Here is a 17,303-nt window from a genome sequence, read left to right on the forward strand (position 1 = left end):
AAGAATGGCTTTTTCGTTGTATTATGAATTATATTTCAGTACAGGGGAGTTTTCTAGGAATGATTATTTTTCATGACTTGTCAAATTTGGCCAGTCTAAATTTATTAGGAAATGCTGTAAGGGTCTTTGGGTCATGCAGTCCAAATTTCCCATTTTATTTCACAAGGCAGTATATGCTCTGCAGGCAGGGTAGCCGATTCCAACTACTGATCTGAAGAGAGGGGAAATTAGCTCACATGAACACACAATTAAAAACAGCCTTCTGAAGGCTAAATGTGGTTAAAAACTGATTAACTGAAAAATAATGTCTTAGATATGAATTCCTTGTGCCCTTGACCTTCATTACTTAACGTTACCATTTTCTTGACTCCCTTTGTAAGATTCACCGAAATTATTGCTTCTAGAAGCATGCACGGAAAATGATTTCAGATTTGAAAAATAATTTTTATATAACAATGGCAATATTTCATGAACAGCCACCCTAAGTTTTAGATGTGGCTTTTAGCTCACAAACACAACGTGAGCCACAAAACAGAAGGGTGTCAGAATGAGAAAATAAACTCTGGATATCCAGCTTCACCAATGCAAGCAATAAGATACATCATTAATGCTGAATTTAAAAAGCAATAATATAAAATCAGAGAAGGTATCAATCCTTTAATTTAGTTGAGCTATAATTATATAATGAGAACTTTGGCTCTTTTGAAACAATTTGAAAACAGTGCTGGGCTCTCTGTCGCTTGGACCAATGCATCTATTCATTCCAAGACTTGATTTCCTGTTCAGTTTCGCATACCATTAGTCGAAGGTAATTGTTGAGAGGATACTCTGTTACAAAAGCTACAGAACTCTCAATCATTTCAGAGCGGGATAGGTGCCCTGAATAAAGGATCCTATTTCCCTAGTGTCCCTCATTATGTTTGTCTCTTCACACAATTGTGTGATTGTATACTGCTAAATAGTTATTTGGTGGTAATGGTGCATTTCAAATTGGTGACTCAAATAACAAGAATGGAGGAAAAAGGAGGAGAGAGTATGATCTTTGCCGAGCTATACACCTGCGAGTTTCAACTGAGTCAATCTGGGAACAGAATCCCATAGTAATAATTTCAAGACCTTTTGCAATGACTGAGTGAAACAATTCTGTGAAGAAAATATTTGAAAAAATATTTAGATACTATAAAATCTAAACTCTCTTTACCTAGACCACAGTTGCTGTCTTTCTAGCTGTCCAACTTTGTTTCTTCTTTTCTACACACTCAGTTCTTTGAATTGTGGAAGCAAGCAAGAGCCTCATCCGCCTTTCTTTTTTCAAAGAGGGAGTGTGATCTCCTAGATTGACATCTCTTTAAATTGGGTCTTCCAGTTTAAATAGAAAGGAAAAAAACGTTTTCCCACAGTAGATGCAGAAATCTTGCCCCTTTCCATGTATGAGCTCTGACACAGTGTAGGGATGTAGCAGTAGGGAATGTATGCTTCTTACATTTGCTCTTTTTTTATTTAATCACCCTGCATTTAGTTATGTAGATTGTTCTATAATTAGCAGACATTATGCAATTTGGCAAATAGCATGAATTAAATATTGCCTTAAACAAGTGGGTCTTGAGTACTGAAATATTTTTCATATCCTTCGGTGAAATTTTATCTGAACTCTATGTGAATGAATACCTATGAGGAAAGCAGCTGAAGTTAAAAGCAATAAATATGTAGTTTATAGTTTATAGAGTCGCCTAGCAACCAAAGGATTGAGAAGAGAACATGTTTCCTTTAGCCCTCCAGTATCTTGAAAATACCAATATGAATGTGAGATCCAGGAAAGAAAAGGTGAAACTTCAAAAATTTTCAGACTAGTCTATGAATGACATGAGAAAACATCCTGTTTGAGAATGGAAGGGTAACTACAAAAAAAAAAAAAAAGGCACTTCTTCATTTGCAGAAGGCAAGACGTGGATGTGATTTCATCAGATAGAGTTGATTGATTCATTGTCTTTGACCAGCATCATGATAAATGTGTCTGCCAATCAAATCTCAAACCTAAGACTCAGTTTATACTCTCTTCAGTTCAACTTAACAGCACTCACCTGTCTGGCAGATTAGTAGCGTGGGGTGCACCAGCTTAAACATCAGGAACCATCTTGTAAAGTATCAAATAGTCTATACCTGTTAATATGTGAACATGGCACTCCAATTATTCATTTGATTTAACCTATTCCCATTTAAATCGAAGGTTGGAATGCCTTTCTGTGTATTAACAAGCTGCTCTGCAAGAAAAGAATTACCAAAATGCAGAGTTTTTATTTCCTCTCCTCGGCCTGTCTGCGAAGATATGGCAGTGAGTCATGCATAGGAGGCTTATTTATACTTGCATGTTACACAGAGTTTCCCAAAATGTACTCATCTGCAAATGTTTTTCCCAGCGTTGCAAACAATTACCTTGCCCAGAACAATGGTGCATCTGTGTCCTAGAGTTCAGTCACCTGAAGAAGTAATAATGTTATAAATTGCCCAGTGATGAACTTATGGACTGAAAATTAAGAAACTTAATAAAAAAATATATCATTACATTTCAAGAGCAGTTGGAAGAGAGAAAATTCATTTGAAATCCAGACTGAAGTCAGGTTTTTCTACCTGAACGTATATTTTTTTTCACCAGCAAACTCATAATTCAAACTCAAATAGTAAAAGGGTAGAGAAGTTTATGCAAAATATGGCAGAGAGTCGGCCCGTCTCTCAAGTGAGCTGCTGTGTTCTCCAGGGTCAAGCCTCTGTGGATAAGAATTGCATCAAAATAGCTAAACGATGAGCAGATGTTTAGTGAAGGAAGAGTAAAGGGGAAAAGAGGTGCACGCTGAAGCTGTTCTGTGTGTTAATTTTCAGTAATGTAACAAAACTGTAGACATCCCTTAAATATAAGAGTAAAACACACTAACACAACCAGAAATTATAAATAGAATGTGGGGAGTGAGGAGCCTCACATCTACTCCTAGGTCACCTTGGGAAAAACGCAATTTAGGGTCTTTCTACTTGGTGAAAACATAAGGGGCTGGGCTAGGTGAACCCTAATACCCCTAAATCATTACGATTACAATCTGTAAATCACCAGAGTAAGATACTAAAAAATACCAAATTATATGATTAGCAAAACTACCTTTTAAAAAATTACAAAATAAAATAAATTACTATTCATTATTTTTATCCATTATATTTTATCCATTTACCCTTTACAAAGAATACAGCTAGTTACTAATATTCTTTCCATTGGAAAAAAAAAGCTGCAAATAACCTGATTTATTTTATGCTTGGACTTAATTTTATTTTTAATCTGTGGTCTTTAAAATAAGAGAGAGAAAGGGAGAGAGGGAAAGAGACAGAGAGAGGTCCTGAAGAAGAGAAATCCAAGACACTGACAGTCTTTAGGTACCATTATGTCATGTAAGTTCTGGACTCGTTTATAATATAGACCATAAGAAACACACACAAAGACTGATCATCTTTCAGAAAAGGCAATTTTTATGACCCATCTTCCTTACACAGAGAGATTATCTACCGTAACTACCAGCTAAGACCATAGGATCAAAACAAACAAAACTGACTTCGATGCGATTTTTCAGATTGCTTTAAGGATATAGCAATATTTCATCAATATGAAAGCCATTTTTTTCCTGAATTAGGGGATGACAAAAATATAATTTTTCTGTAAAAATGCTATATGCCATTTGTACTAGTGAAAAGTGCACAGCGTCCCCATTAATTCTGCATTACAAGTCAGGTCCCGACTCAGACAGCTTCCAAGGTGGTCTCTGTGCTTCTCCCAGGAGTCCATTTTATTTTATTTTATTATTTTTTTTCTGAAGCTTGATTAAACATTTTAATTAAACCATCACATAACAATGAATTAAGGAATAGATTTGTTGTTGTTGTTGTTGTTGTTTCTAACCACTAAGTTTGGAGGTGATTTTTTTTTCTAATAATAATTTTTTATTATGTTATGTTAGTCACCATACAGTACATCCGTAGTTTTTGATGTAAAGTTCCATGATTCATTGTTTGCGTATAACACCCAGTGCTCCATGCAATATGTGCCCTCCTTAATACCCATCACCAGCCTATCCCAGTCCCCCACCCACCTTCCCTCTGAAGCCCTCAGTTTGTTTCCCAGAGTCCACAGTCTCTCATACCATATGGTTTCACTCATTTATGGATCATAAGAAATAGCAGGAAGATCGGTAGGAGAAGGAAGGGAAGAATGAAGCGGGGGTAAACAGGAGTCCATTTTAAAGGGAACATTTAGACAAAAGGGCCTTTAGGTAATTGCATTTAAATAAGAATCAGATTTATTCCTAAGAGGGTGATGTACCTTTGTCAGATTCAAGGGAAGACCAACTGTGGACCAGGTTTCAGATGCAGGATTAGAGAATCTTTCACTCAGTTCTGTGATCTGATGGTGCCGGGATTTGTCTCGTTCCTGTGACTATGATCCATTCAGGAGACCTGAGCTTGTGCATAACCATCATTGTTCCCGCCTTCACCCAGCACGCCATAGCTAGGTCATTAGTGCAACTCCCTTAGAGTGACAAAAGTCCTTTTCCATCTTTAAGCAGACAGCCCTAAAGGAAAAGGCTTTTTTTTTTTCCAGCAATGCAATCTACATGTGCAGAAAAGTATTATATATATATATATATATATATATATATATATCACTGACCAAAGGGCTATCATGAGTTCTCATTTTACTTATTTTCAATGGGCCATTTAGAATTAATCCAAACAAACCCTGGAAAAGTTATGGAAACATAAGAATTGTATTTCTGGCATTTTTGAAATCTTCCAGCTCAAGGAGAAGGAATTCATATTTAAGAATATTGTGCACAATATCCCAGGATAATAAATCAGTATTCTCTCCCAAACCCTAGCAGAAACTAAATTAAAAGGTTGAATACCTTTATCCAAAATAAATGGTAGCAACCCAGTACCTTTCAGAAATGTTTACAACTGACCTTCCTTTTGGACGCTTTGGTGATTGATTTGAGATTCAACAGTAGGTAAACACTGTGCTATTAGCAGACCTGGTCTGCATTTAGACACGCACCAGCGTCTGCACAGCTACAGCTAGAGGGATATCGTGTCTTTAAAAGTTACCCGGGAACCTCTTGAAGTTGAAGAAAAGCTCACTCAAAAGGATTTGGTGGTGAGAGCCAGGGTCTATGCACTACTTTCTTCCAAGGAGATGCCTCAACACTGTTGATAAGCGAGAGGCACATTTCTAGACATTTGAAACACAAGACACTTGTGATAAGTTGACAGTAAGTTGCTAAATAGTCATAAGTATAACCAAAAGGGTAGAAATTGCAAGTATTTTTTGATTTCATTGCTTTCCTGGTGGAACACTAGGATCGTCATGACCGTGGTAAATGAGGTGTCCACGATTTGATTTGTGCTGGATGGAATGCCCTCCCCCCAACCCCACTGCAGAATTGTCATCATCACAGTCCTCTTCACAGCAATATATGCACGCAGCACATGTCTGTAGCATTTTATAGTTTATTTTATTTAATCCTCAGAATCGTCCTGGGAACAAAACAGGCAAGGAGGAGTGGAAGAAAGAAACAAGGGTGAGGTGAAATGCATAAGGCCTGGGTTTGAATCCATTATTATCCTTGTAAATTTGGGGAAATTACCTAGCATTTGTAAACCTCCATATCCTAATATTTACACTGTAATAAATACTATTCACCTTGGAGAGTTGCTATGGCCATCGGTGTGTAGGAAATGGAAATTTGGAATTGTTCACGTTTTACAGATTATGACATTCAAATCGAGAAAAGTTAGGTGACTTGTGTAAGGTCACACAACTGAATGACAGAACTAGACAAGAATGCAGGAGTTCAAGAGTCTAAGAATTCCACCTTTCATGTTCACGGTGGTTCTCGTCAGAGCTCTCAGACCCAAATAACCTCTGCTCCGACACCTCTGAGAGTAAGAGTTAGTCTTCCAACCTCTAGCAGCCTCTCCTTTCTCCTAACTCCTAAAGTACAATCTGTGTACCTTTGGGGGACCTAGAACCACATGTATGATAAGTGATAGGTGAATTGATAAATGGTAGATGGATGGATATAGAGATAGTGAGAAAGAGATTTTCTTTCCTTCAATATACAGTAACTCCCTCAAAGACAAGGAAACATACTTATGTTTATAATGTTTCTGCTCAATATTTTTGTGATGCTTTCCTTCTGAGAAGTTTTCTATCTATAGAGGGTGATTTAAAATTGGATTTTGACATACATTATTTTTCTCATTTTTAAGATAAGAATGATAGAGATATGGTCAACAAGTGACATAAAATTGTCTATTCAATATTGCCAAGAAAATAGAAATTGTAGTGCATTTCACTATGAATGGTGATGACTCAGACTCCCCAATATAGAGGGCCCCCTCCCAGTGGCTGATGTATCCTTCCATAATAATGCACACCAAACAGGATGAATAATGGCCTCTGAAAAGAAAAGCACTCACACTCATGATAAACCTTTTACTGTCATGTCTTTGGATTGATTTAAATTCTTCAGGCCCAGAGACCAGTATTAACCCTAAGCATGACGTTGAGCCTGGACATCTTATTAAAATCTTCTTAATGTTTTAGATTTGGCAGCAGCTCTTGGTTCCCATAAAGTTCAATAATTGGACTTATCCTAATTTTTTTTTTTTGCATAAGTCAATATTGAAAAGAGTTTCATAGACATTTGGTCCATATGCAAATCATTCAGAGTGAACTTCACAGACGATTATACAAGGTTTCTTCACAGTCATTCTTAACTACCTATGCCATTTTATCACTGAAGCCAAATAGTTATACCTGGAGCCTGAGGAAAGATTATTTTTTATTTTGTATTTGCCCCAATTCAAGTTCTGCTTGAATATCCAAAACAGCTCATTAGCCTTCTCCTCATAATAATTACTAAAAAATATGAAGATAATTATTAAAATAACCTTAAGCTCTAGGATATTTTAACAAGTCAGATGCCGTTCAGCATCCAGTATAATTACCCCAATTTTTATTGAATTGCAGCAAATATACCTGCACGCTGTTGGTGCTCCCCTATAATCATTACCAAGCTTAAAAGAACTGAAGCTAAACTCTACTCAGGTTCAACATATGCACCCAGCTCAATATAATTCAGAAGGGGGGGGAGTTCTTCCTATTTGCTAAGGTTTTTTTCGGGGGGGGGGTAGGAATCATATTGAGATTCTCGTTGCTTTTGTTTTGCTATAAATTTTACTTTCGTAATATATAATCGGATTTCCATTTAAAAAATCATCCCTCTAACCCGTTTCTAATAAGTCCTTTCTCTATGGATTAATGAAATACATGTGGCCACATCAACATAAAAGTTGGGAAACATGTTTAGTTTATTTCTTCAACTTTAAAACGATGGCAAATATTGAATACCCCTTCACATGAGCATGCACTCATTATGTGATTCATATAATAGAGAGAAATCTGAAGTAAGTATCCCCTGTACTTTGCAGGGAACTTTTTTAAATGATAGAAGAATAGCAACCCAGCCTCAACCATGCTTCACTGTCCTAGATCCAACATAAATCAAAGCATTTAACCAGTTTATCAGAATTCAGTACATCTGAATATACTGTCAGTGCCCAGTACAATGGCAACATGTGAGTAAATTGTGGTGAAAAGCGGGATTATAGGGATAGATGAACTGGGATCTAATAGGCAAAATATTGAGAAAGTTGTATGATTGTTATTTTACATTGTTGAAGACTTTAACACTATTAGGGAATGGCCATACATGTGTACGTGTCAGACAAATCAGAATCCCACTCTTATTCAAGCAAAGCAAAATGTTTACAAGTTTTGGTGATTCTAGATAGTCTGGACTTGAAGGCTCTTTTGCAACCTCTTATATCTTTAATAAAATTTAGATAAAACTGAAAATTTCTTGAAGTGGCTAGGCTTCATTCGACTTGGCATTTGAATAGTAATGCCTGGATAAAACTACCTTGATACGTGAAGGGATTTTAGTTTTCACAAAGAATGTTTATTTCCTGTATTTTTTCCTCTTTTATTTTACCAATCCATAAGATGTGAAATAGCTATCTTTTTCACAAAGTGTAGGGTTTTTGCCTTGCCTTTTGCTTGCCCCTGGTCCTCTTTCTCCAATATTTAGATTGGCTTCTGGGCTCTCATCATTGTTCCCACAATGTGTTGGTCTCACACTCGTTCCCTCCTTTCCGTGTCTTTGCTCCTGGTGAATCTCTGCGTAAGACAGTTTCCTCTTTAGGGCTCCCGTGAAATTGCCCCACTCCATCCCTTAGCACAACACAGAATTTTCATTCTATTCTTTTATATGTCTTATTCTTTAGTCTTTGTGACTATTTCGTGTGTTTCCTCCAACTACATTGTAAGAATTTGCAGGTAAGGACCTTGTCTTTTGCGCCTTCTATGTCCCTCAGATGGTCTAACACATGCTAAACATGCGATACATGTCTGATAAACAGAGTATTTCATGCCTCAGGGGAGGAGTCAACAAGAACAATAGCAGGGTTATTACTTAATCTCCAGGGTACCAAGCACAACACCCTGTTTCGCTTAGAAACAGTGCTGTGGAAAACCATGTAAATCCATGTGCCTGATTTTGTATCTTACATATGTGTTTACATGAAAACATTTTTACATATGTATAAAGAGGGAAGAAATACTGGAGTTTGTTTACGTAAAAAATAGAAGTGTGGGAACAATATGTGCTATAATTTTCCAGACTGTTTGCTTGTGCTTAAGGCCATTTCTACCCAGCTTTTAAAAACAAGGCATTCTATTTCTGTTAGTGACAACAGGTCTAAACACAGCAAGGAGAAGAAAAAAAAAAAAACCTATGTAACTCATATTAATGAATCAATTAGTATGTGTATGATGGATGCAGTCTCAATTTCACAGGCAGCTACTTGTCCCATCCAGAGTCCTATCAGTCTGCTACCATCCATCATGAGTCAACAGTGAAAACAGGGAAAGGAATATTCTAGACCATCAGTCAATTTTGACTGCTATGGTTTCACATCTGTCTGGTTTATTTTGTAGTAGTTGATACTCCTGTACTTTTGTTGCTGTCTGACATTAGAGCGGGTATAGCTGGAACAGAAAAGTAGCAACATCCCTGCAAATCCCACACTCTAATATGTGGTTGGGTGTGACCAGACGGGAAGGCTATTGTTGGCACCTAACCTCAGTAAACACTTAGTAGGTAAACTGATTTATTCACAATGCTTTATGATCTGTTGGGTGTTTATTCCCTTTTCCAAAAGTGTGTGTGAATATGTGTGGGACATAAATTCACGTTGGCAGCAATAGTACTCCACGATGTATCAACATGTATCATGATTCCCATTCGTTTCAGGAAGAATTGCTAACCACAAGGATAAGGTGTATCTGAAAGGACAAGTTAGAGAACTACATTTTGAAGTGTGTTTCTCAGCTCTCATGACATCCTACCACAAATGTTCCTTATGTCACAACTGAGCTATTCTTTTCTCTCACTCCCTCATGACCGACCTCCCTACATTGTCCCAACTGCCCAACACAGCCACCTTCCCATTTCAAATCTCCTAAACATGATAAACTTCCTGTTGGTGAAACTTGTCCTCCTACAACCACAAAAACCCAGACATTTTTAGAAAATCCAGAAGACCCAATAGTTGTGACCTTTCCCTTGAAGACTCAAATGCTTTGCTTTGATTAAAGCCTCAACCTTGGGGCACCTGGGTGGCTCAGTCGGTTAAGCGTCTGCCTTCGGCTCAGGTCATGATCCCAGGGTTCTGGGATAGAGCCCCGTGTTGGCTTCCCTGCTCAGTGGAGAGCCTGCTTCTTCCTCTCTTTTGCTGCTCCCCCTGCTTATGCTCTCTCTCTGTCAAATAAATAAATAAAATCTTAAAAAAAAAAAAAAGCCTCAACCTCCCTCTTCACATCATAATTGTTCCAGCAAATGTGAATGCAGTATGAATATCTGGCTTGATGTGGTAAAGCTCGTTCTTTGTCCATGGGGATAAAGGTTATCCACCTGCCTGCACTGAACTCGAGAGGCAGCATGAGTGTCTCTGTGTGCCCCAGACCCCCCCACCCTCACCCCACCACCATGTCCTGCTGGTACTCTCCCCTCTACCTCATACTGTCTTGGGGTACTTTTGGAGAGGAGCAAATCTGCAGAATGGGCTACTGCACCTAATAGAATGAGAAGGCATGTTTCAGACTGTAGTATCCAGTGTGCCTAGTACATGGTATCCGGAAGAATGCAATGAATGTGGAGGGAAGACTCTCTCAATACCAGTATGCAGCCTCCAAGCAGTAAGTGGGAAAGACGAGTGTTATCTCGCCACCATCTCAGTTGCACTTGATAGGAAAAATGGTACCTAACAGCTCCCAGAAGAGCGCCTGACACAAATGTGCAGTAGAATTGTTTTGACCAATTCGGCAGTTTGATATGTTGGTTAGCTGATGCCTGCCGAGGACTGGGCCTTTGCTTTCCTGGAAGCCGTCAAGGGGGAATAGGGAAAATACAGTTTGGAGTTCAGGCAGCATGAATCCTAGCTCTTCTGATGGATTAATATGAGCTCTTGGACAATTTACTTATTGATGCTGGTCACAACTTACTTTTTCTTGCAACTACAAAGGGGGAGGAAAAGAATGTTTCTATCACACAGTAGATGTGAGAATCAAAGAGTCTAAAAACTACCTAGCATAATGCCCAATTAGATATTGCTGTGGCTACTTCCCTACCACCTCCCCTTGAGACTGTCCACCAAGGAAGCTGTCCTGACCCAGACATTGACCTTCACTGCCTGCCTTCCTGGCTATAGCGGTAACCTCTTATTGATCCTACATTTGTGTGTGTTGTCTTACTGTCAGTTCACCTCCACTCATTTGTTTTATTCCAAAACTATTTATGACATGCCTTTTATGCAAAGGAATGGACTGTCCTCATGGACTATTTCCTCTGAAGGTCCTGGAAACCCTGATATGAACTTCTGCAGGTATTGGTTTTGGCCACTACCTGCAGTTCCCTGTCACCTGCCCGACCACATCCCACTCCACGTGTCTGTCCTTCTACCCAGGGTCTGTCTGAGCCCGAGTGGTGTGTGTGTGGCTTACAGTGGTGTCCTCGTTCTCTCCCCTGTCCACTGTAGTGCACAGGATGGTACTCCAGACCATCCATCCTTCAGGCACTCAGTACACTTTTTGTCACCTAACAATCTCAACATTTGTTTATTTTTTGTAATTCTAAGATGGTTCTCCAAGATTTTCTGCGTTAGTCTCCAGGACTATGAATACAAGGAGATATATCACTCCCATGATCATGTTACATGATATGGCAAAGGGATTTGAGAGGCATTGAGGCCACCAATCAGCTGAGTTTGAGTTGAGCCAGGGGCAAATTATCTGGATGAGTCTAACGTAATCATAGGAACCATTTAAAAGTGGAACATTCCCAACCTCAAAATAAATAAATAAATATTTTTAAAAATTTTTATTGATTTATTTTAGAGAGAGATGAGAGAGAGTGTGAACAGGGGAGGGGTAGAGGGACAAGGGGAGAGAGAATCTCAAGAAGACTCCCCACTGAGCTCCCCAATAAATAAATAAATCTTAAAAAAAGGAGAAGAAAAAAGGGGCACCTGGGTGGCTTCGTGGGTTAACCATCTGACTCTTGATTTTGGCTCAAGTCATGAGCTCATGGTCTTGGGATGAGGCCTGTGTTGGGCTCTGAGCTCAGCGGGGAGTCTGCTTGGGATTCTCTCTCTCTCCTCTCCCTCTCTCTCTGCCCCTCCCCCAACTCAAGCTCACACACGTGTGTGCATGTGTGTCCTTTCTCTCTCTCAAGTAAATAAATACATCTTTAAAAAAAAAAGTGAAAGTGGAAATTTTTCTCAAGCTGCTGATAGAAATCAGAGATTTTAAGGATAAGAAGAAATGCAGCTGACCCCTAGGAGCAGAGAACAGGCCTGCTGGTAGCCAGCAAGAAAACAGGGACATTTGTCCTGCAACCGCAAGGAATTAAATCCAACCAACAACCTGAATGAGTTTGAAAGAGGACCCTTCCCCAGAGCCTCCAGGTGAGAGATCAGGCTGCCATCTTGAATTATTCTTGTGAGACCTAAGCAGAGATCCCTCTGAGCCTGACTGGATTTCTGACCTACAGAATCATGAGATCATTAAGTGGCTTTGTTTTAAGATACTAAGTTAGTGGTGATTTTTTACACTCATTAGAAAACTAACACAGAAGTGTCCCTTCCCCTCATCATTTACAGTCGTCTGTTTATCACTGGTTTTCAACAATTGAATTATAATGCCTCTTGGCACAGTTTCTTCATTTTTTTTCCTGCTTGTAATTCACTTAACTTCTTTTATCTATAGGGTTTTTTTTTTATCGGATTTGAATTTTTTTCCACCATTTCTTCAAATATTTTTTCTGTCCCTTTATTTCTTCTTTCTCCTTTTGAGACTAATTATACAAACATTTTGGCTACTGGATGCTACCCCAAAATGCACTGATGAGTTATTTTTCAGTCTATTTTTTATTCCTGTAGTACATTTGAAGTAAAACTTAAAGTAAAACTGGGTGGTATATATTACTATGTTATCAAGTAGACTGATTTTTTCTGTAGTGTCTACCCTGCTAGCAATCCCATCCAGTTTTATTTTCATTTCAGATATTTTATTTTTCATCTTAGGTGTTAAATATGTGTCTTTTTTATATCTTCTGTCTCTTCATTATGTTCTTTCCTTTCTCTACCTTCCTGAACATGTGAAGTACATTTATAATTGCTGTTTTAACATCCTGGTCTACTGATTGTCATCTCGTTTATTTTTGGCTCTGTTTCTATTAATTGTTTTTTTTTTTCTTTTGGTTATGGGTTATGTTTTCTACTTTTATGCAGGCTTGTTAACTTTTGTTTGGATACTAGAAATTATGGGTTTTACATTGTTGGGTGCTGGTTTTTTTTTTTTTTCCAATTATTTTTGGGCTTTTTGCTGTGTGCAGTTATGTTAGTTGGAATTAGTTTGATTCTTTCCAAGATGCTTTTAAACTGTGCTAAGACTGGTCCAATACAACCTTTAACCTGGGTCTCTTTGACACCACTACTAAGGCAGGGCTTTTCTGAGGACACTATGCAATCTTCCCATGTATTAGGAGATCTTCTCATCCTGTCTGGCAGGAATACAAAATATTACCAGCTCAGTCTCCAATGATTGTCTCAACGATTTCTTTCCAGTGATTCTTTCCCTGCTCTATCTCCTTACGCATGTGTATAGATAAGCCCATAGCCAAAGACTCAAGAGGCACTCTCTTCAGATTTCTAAAGCTTACTCTCCCTATTTGTGCATCAACCTTCTCTCTGGTACTATGTCCTGCAAATTTTTCCCATAACTCTGAACTCTATCTCTCAACTCAGTGAGACGACCAGGTGATTTTTGGGTTTCCCCTCCCTGATCTGCATGCTGGAAGCTCTCACCCTGCTGTGAGTTGAAGCACCTGTAGGGCTCATCTGGTTCATTTTCCTTCCTCTGGGGATCAGTGTTCTGTGCTGCTTGTTTTCCAATAAATGAAACCCATTGTTCACATATTCTGCCTGGTTTTCTACTTATGTAACACATGAGGGTAAATTCAAGCTCTGTTAGCTGATTATAGAATCAAGTGGTAGTTGTAGGCACCCAGTATTCATAAACTCAAGGACCACATACTAAAAAGCCTACAAAGGCCAGGCAAGTAATGCAAATGACTTAGGGATGTCAGCAGAAAAGAGCAGGGCTTTGCCTAATAATTTGTACTTAAAATACAAAGTACGGGGCAAAAAAAATTATGTCGTGCAATGTAGTAGACCACCATTTTATGCATTCAGTTCTGTACCCTTTCTTTCCATCTCTCCTTTGAGTGCAAATCAAAACTATTAGAAATTCCTCTCTTGCAAACCTCTCATAGCATATGGATGTTTATAGTGTGCATTTAACTCAGTACATTAACTTTTAAGGATGTTTGCATTTCTCACCTCAACTATAATTATGTAGTCTTTCATTTCAGAAAAATTGGGAATTTCAGCCAAAATTTGAGGAAAGTCTTTATAGGAAATGGCTTATAAGAGTGGAATGGGGGGTGAGAGGAAAGCAGAGTTGAAAAATGGACAAAACTCCAGTACAAACTCTGAAAATCACACTTATTTTATCCTGAACAATAGAATCAGAAGTACAGTGACTCAATGCTAGACATTATAACATGAGCAGTGATAGTTGTAATTATTTTTCAGAAGATCACTGCAGTCTTCCAGCTAACTGGCGGATCCAATCAAGTCTCAAGAACTAAAATATAAATGTGCATTCACAAGTTCTAAATGCATGTTTATAGTTATTCATACCTTTGTTTAAAATTCACTGCATACAAGATACTTTCAGTAATATGTCAAATGCTGCTATAAAAACCCTGTATCTTGAAAAAAGTAGTAATTAAAAAAAAAAAACACAAGGAAGTGGATAGCTGTTGTTCACAAACATCCTTAAAATTTGGTTAATATTTTTATCCCTCCTTAACACGCACATGGTAACTAAACCACAAATTGATGATCTGGGTGCCTATTATCTAGCTGCCTATTCCTGCCTAACAATACAACAAGAGCAACAACAAAGCCAGGACCAAATGTAGGACCTCATGCTCAGTGGAGTCACCAACTCACTCAACTTCTGGAGGAATAAAAAGACACACGGTACAATTATCTGAGAAACATACCCAGAAGGGTAGATTTGATTAATCAAATTCTGTGAACTGGGAAGGCATTTTTGCATCTCAGGAACTTTGTGGGGGATTTTGAGGAAATAATACTGTCCAGTTTCCCCACCACCACCCCGGAAAATGAAAAACTTGATGTTTTGCATACTTCAACCTAAAAGAATAAATTGGTGAGAGAAATCAGTTCTCAAAAAAGAATACCTGAGGGAACATATAATCCAACAGATAAATGATCAGTAACCACCGAATTCTCACTATGAGAAACTATTTGTCTAATTAGCGCTGTACGTCCCGTTGTTTCCATATAAAGGTTACTCGATGCAAGTGGCAAAAAAAAAAAAAAAAAATCATTCATTTCAATAGCTGTATGCAAATTATTTTTTAAAACCACCAAGTGAAAATGAAGCCTAAGCCTTCTCAGACATAAAACAAATTTAATCGTATACCGATAGTCATTATTTTAACCCAGCCAAGACCTTCCCCAGGGCCAATCTTAGGAGAAGTTGAGAGTACTTGGTGTGATTTAAGAGCAATCAAATACCACCAACCATTCTAACAAATTCTTAACAAGCTAGTCATATAATTTCCTACAATCCACCAATTGGAAAATCATGTTAATTAGCTAGTGTGATGTGTATTTTAAAGATGAGGTATTTATTGAAAGTGTTAAAGACTGGAGAATGACGCAGAGCTTACTATGAATTATTTTAATTAGATTTCAGAGATATCCCCATTTCCCTCATCTATTCAGTAATGAAGCCCTGTTGATCCCTTTGTGAATTCTTTCTTTCTTCTTCTTTTTTTTTTTTTTTTTTTTGGCTCCATTCCCATTCCAAATGCTCCAGTTTAGACCTTCATCGTTTCTCATCTAGATTACTACAGCAATTTGCTAAAGCCTTACCGTACCCCAATCCTGTTTTGTCCTAGCCGTGTATTATATAATATGATGTGTCTTCATTTAAAGTCTTTTAATGACTGCCTAACACAAATGGATAAAGTGCAGGTGTTTAATGAAGATTCTAAGACCCTTAATGTCAGGTGACTGATTACCTTTCTCAATTCATCTCTCACCACTAGCCAAATGCTCCAGCCAAAACCCAACTAACTAGAGTCCCCAGAATAGCTCCTGTCAGCAAAGATCCTTAGTTATGTACGTGCCATTTCCCTACAAAAAATTCTCCATCTAGCTCCCCACGTACCGCATTGACCCTGGCCATTTAGTCCATTGATGGAGTAGTTAACTCCTACTTATCTTTCAGGACCCATCATGGATCTCACCTCTTTGACTCCTTCCTCGTAATGTCCCAGGGCACCCCACTGCTATGGGAAATTATCTTCCTACACCCATAGCCTTTGGCACATAGTCCCATAATAGTAAACATAGTAATCATGTCTCATAACAGAACCCTTGAGTAGTGTAAGCTTTTTGAGGATAGGATTATGTATTTTTCTTTATCTTTCCTAGGGACTGATAGCCTTCTGCATGATAAGTTTTTTGACTGTATGAATACAAATGTTACGAGTAATGATTTTGACAATTAAAAAATGCAACACTTTTAGAGACTCCTATGTGCCAAGTACTTGGTAAATTATATTTGTTTTATCTTACCACAAGCTTTCCTACAGACTCATTCATTCATTCATTTATTCATTCATTCATTCTTCAAATAGTTACTGAGAACCTATCGTGTATCAGGCAAAAGCTGGGGGTTCAGTAATGTATCCACCAGGATCTGGCAGGAAATTAAATATAAATTCAAATTGGGTTATCTGGAGAGAATTTAATATACATAGTAATTTACCAAAGTGTGAGCAAAGTGGAGGTACAAAATAAGGGGTAGTAGAGTGTCCCTATCCCTCTATAAATGATCCCCTTGTTAATAGATTCCACTTGAATTATCCAGATTTGGATGTATCATCTGCTTCTTAATGAGACTAAGTGATGCAAGCATATATCCAGAATTCAATCACTTCCCACCTTCTCCAAGACTAGCTCTCCCATCCTGGCCACTGTCATCCCTCACTTCAGCCATGGTTACTTGCCCTCACCCTGCTTCTTGTTTTTAAGGATTTATTTATTTACTGAGAGAGAGAGAAAGAGGGAGGACAGGGGCAGAAGGAGAAAATCTCAAGCAGACTCTGCGCTGAGTGGGAAGCCCATTGTGGGGTTCAATCTCACGACCCTGAGCTCATGATCTGAGCCTAAACCAAGAGTCAGATGCTGAACTGAATGAGCCACCCAGATGCCCCTACCATCTCCCTGTTTCTTTCCCCATCCCTCAGTTACCCACAGAGTCAGAGAGAGGCACGTTTCAAATGCTGATCAGATCATGCCACTTTTTTTTATTAAAACTCCCTAAGGGAGATCGGTAGGAGAAGGAAGGGAAGAATGAAGGGGGGATGGTAAACAGAAGGGGAAATGAACCACGAGAGACTATGGACTCTGGGAAACAAACTGAGGGCTTCAGAGGGGAGTGGGGTGGGGAACTGGGATAGGCCGGTGATGGGTATTAAGGA

This window comes from Ursus americanus, chromosome 31, assembly GCF_024610735.1.
Source record: "Ursus americanus isolate L20-20 chromosome 31, mUrsAme1.1.p, whole genome shotgun sequence".
In the NCBI taxonomy this organism is placed as follows: domain Eukaryota; kingdom Metazoa; phylum Chordata; class Mammalia; order Carnivora; family Ursidae; genus Ursus; species Ursus americanus.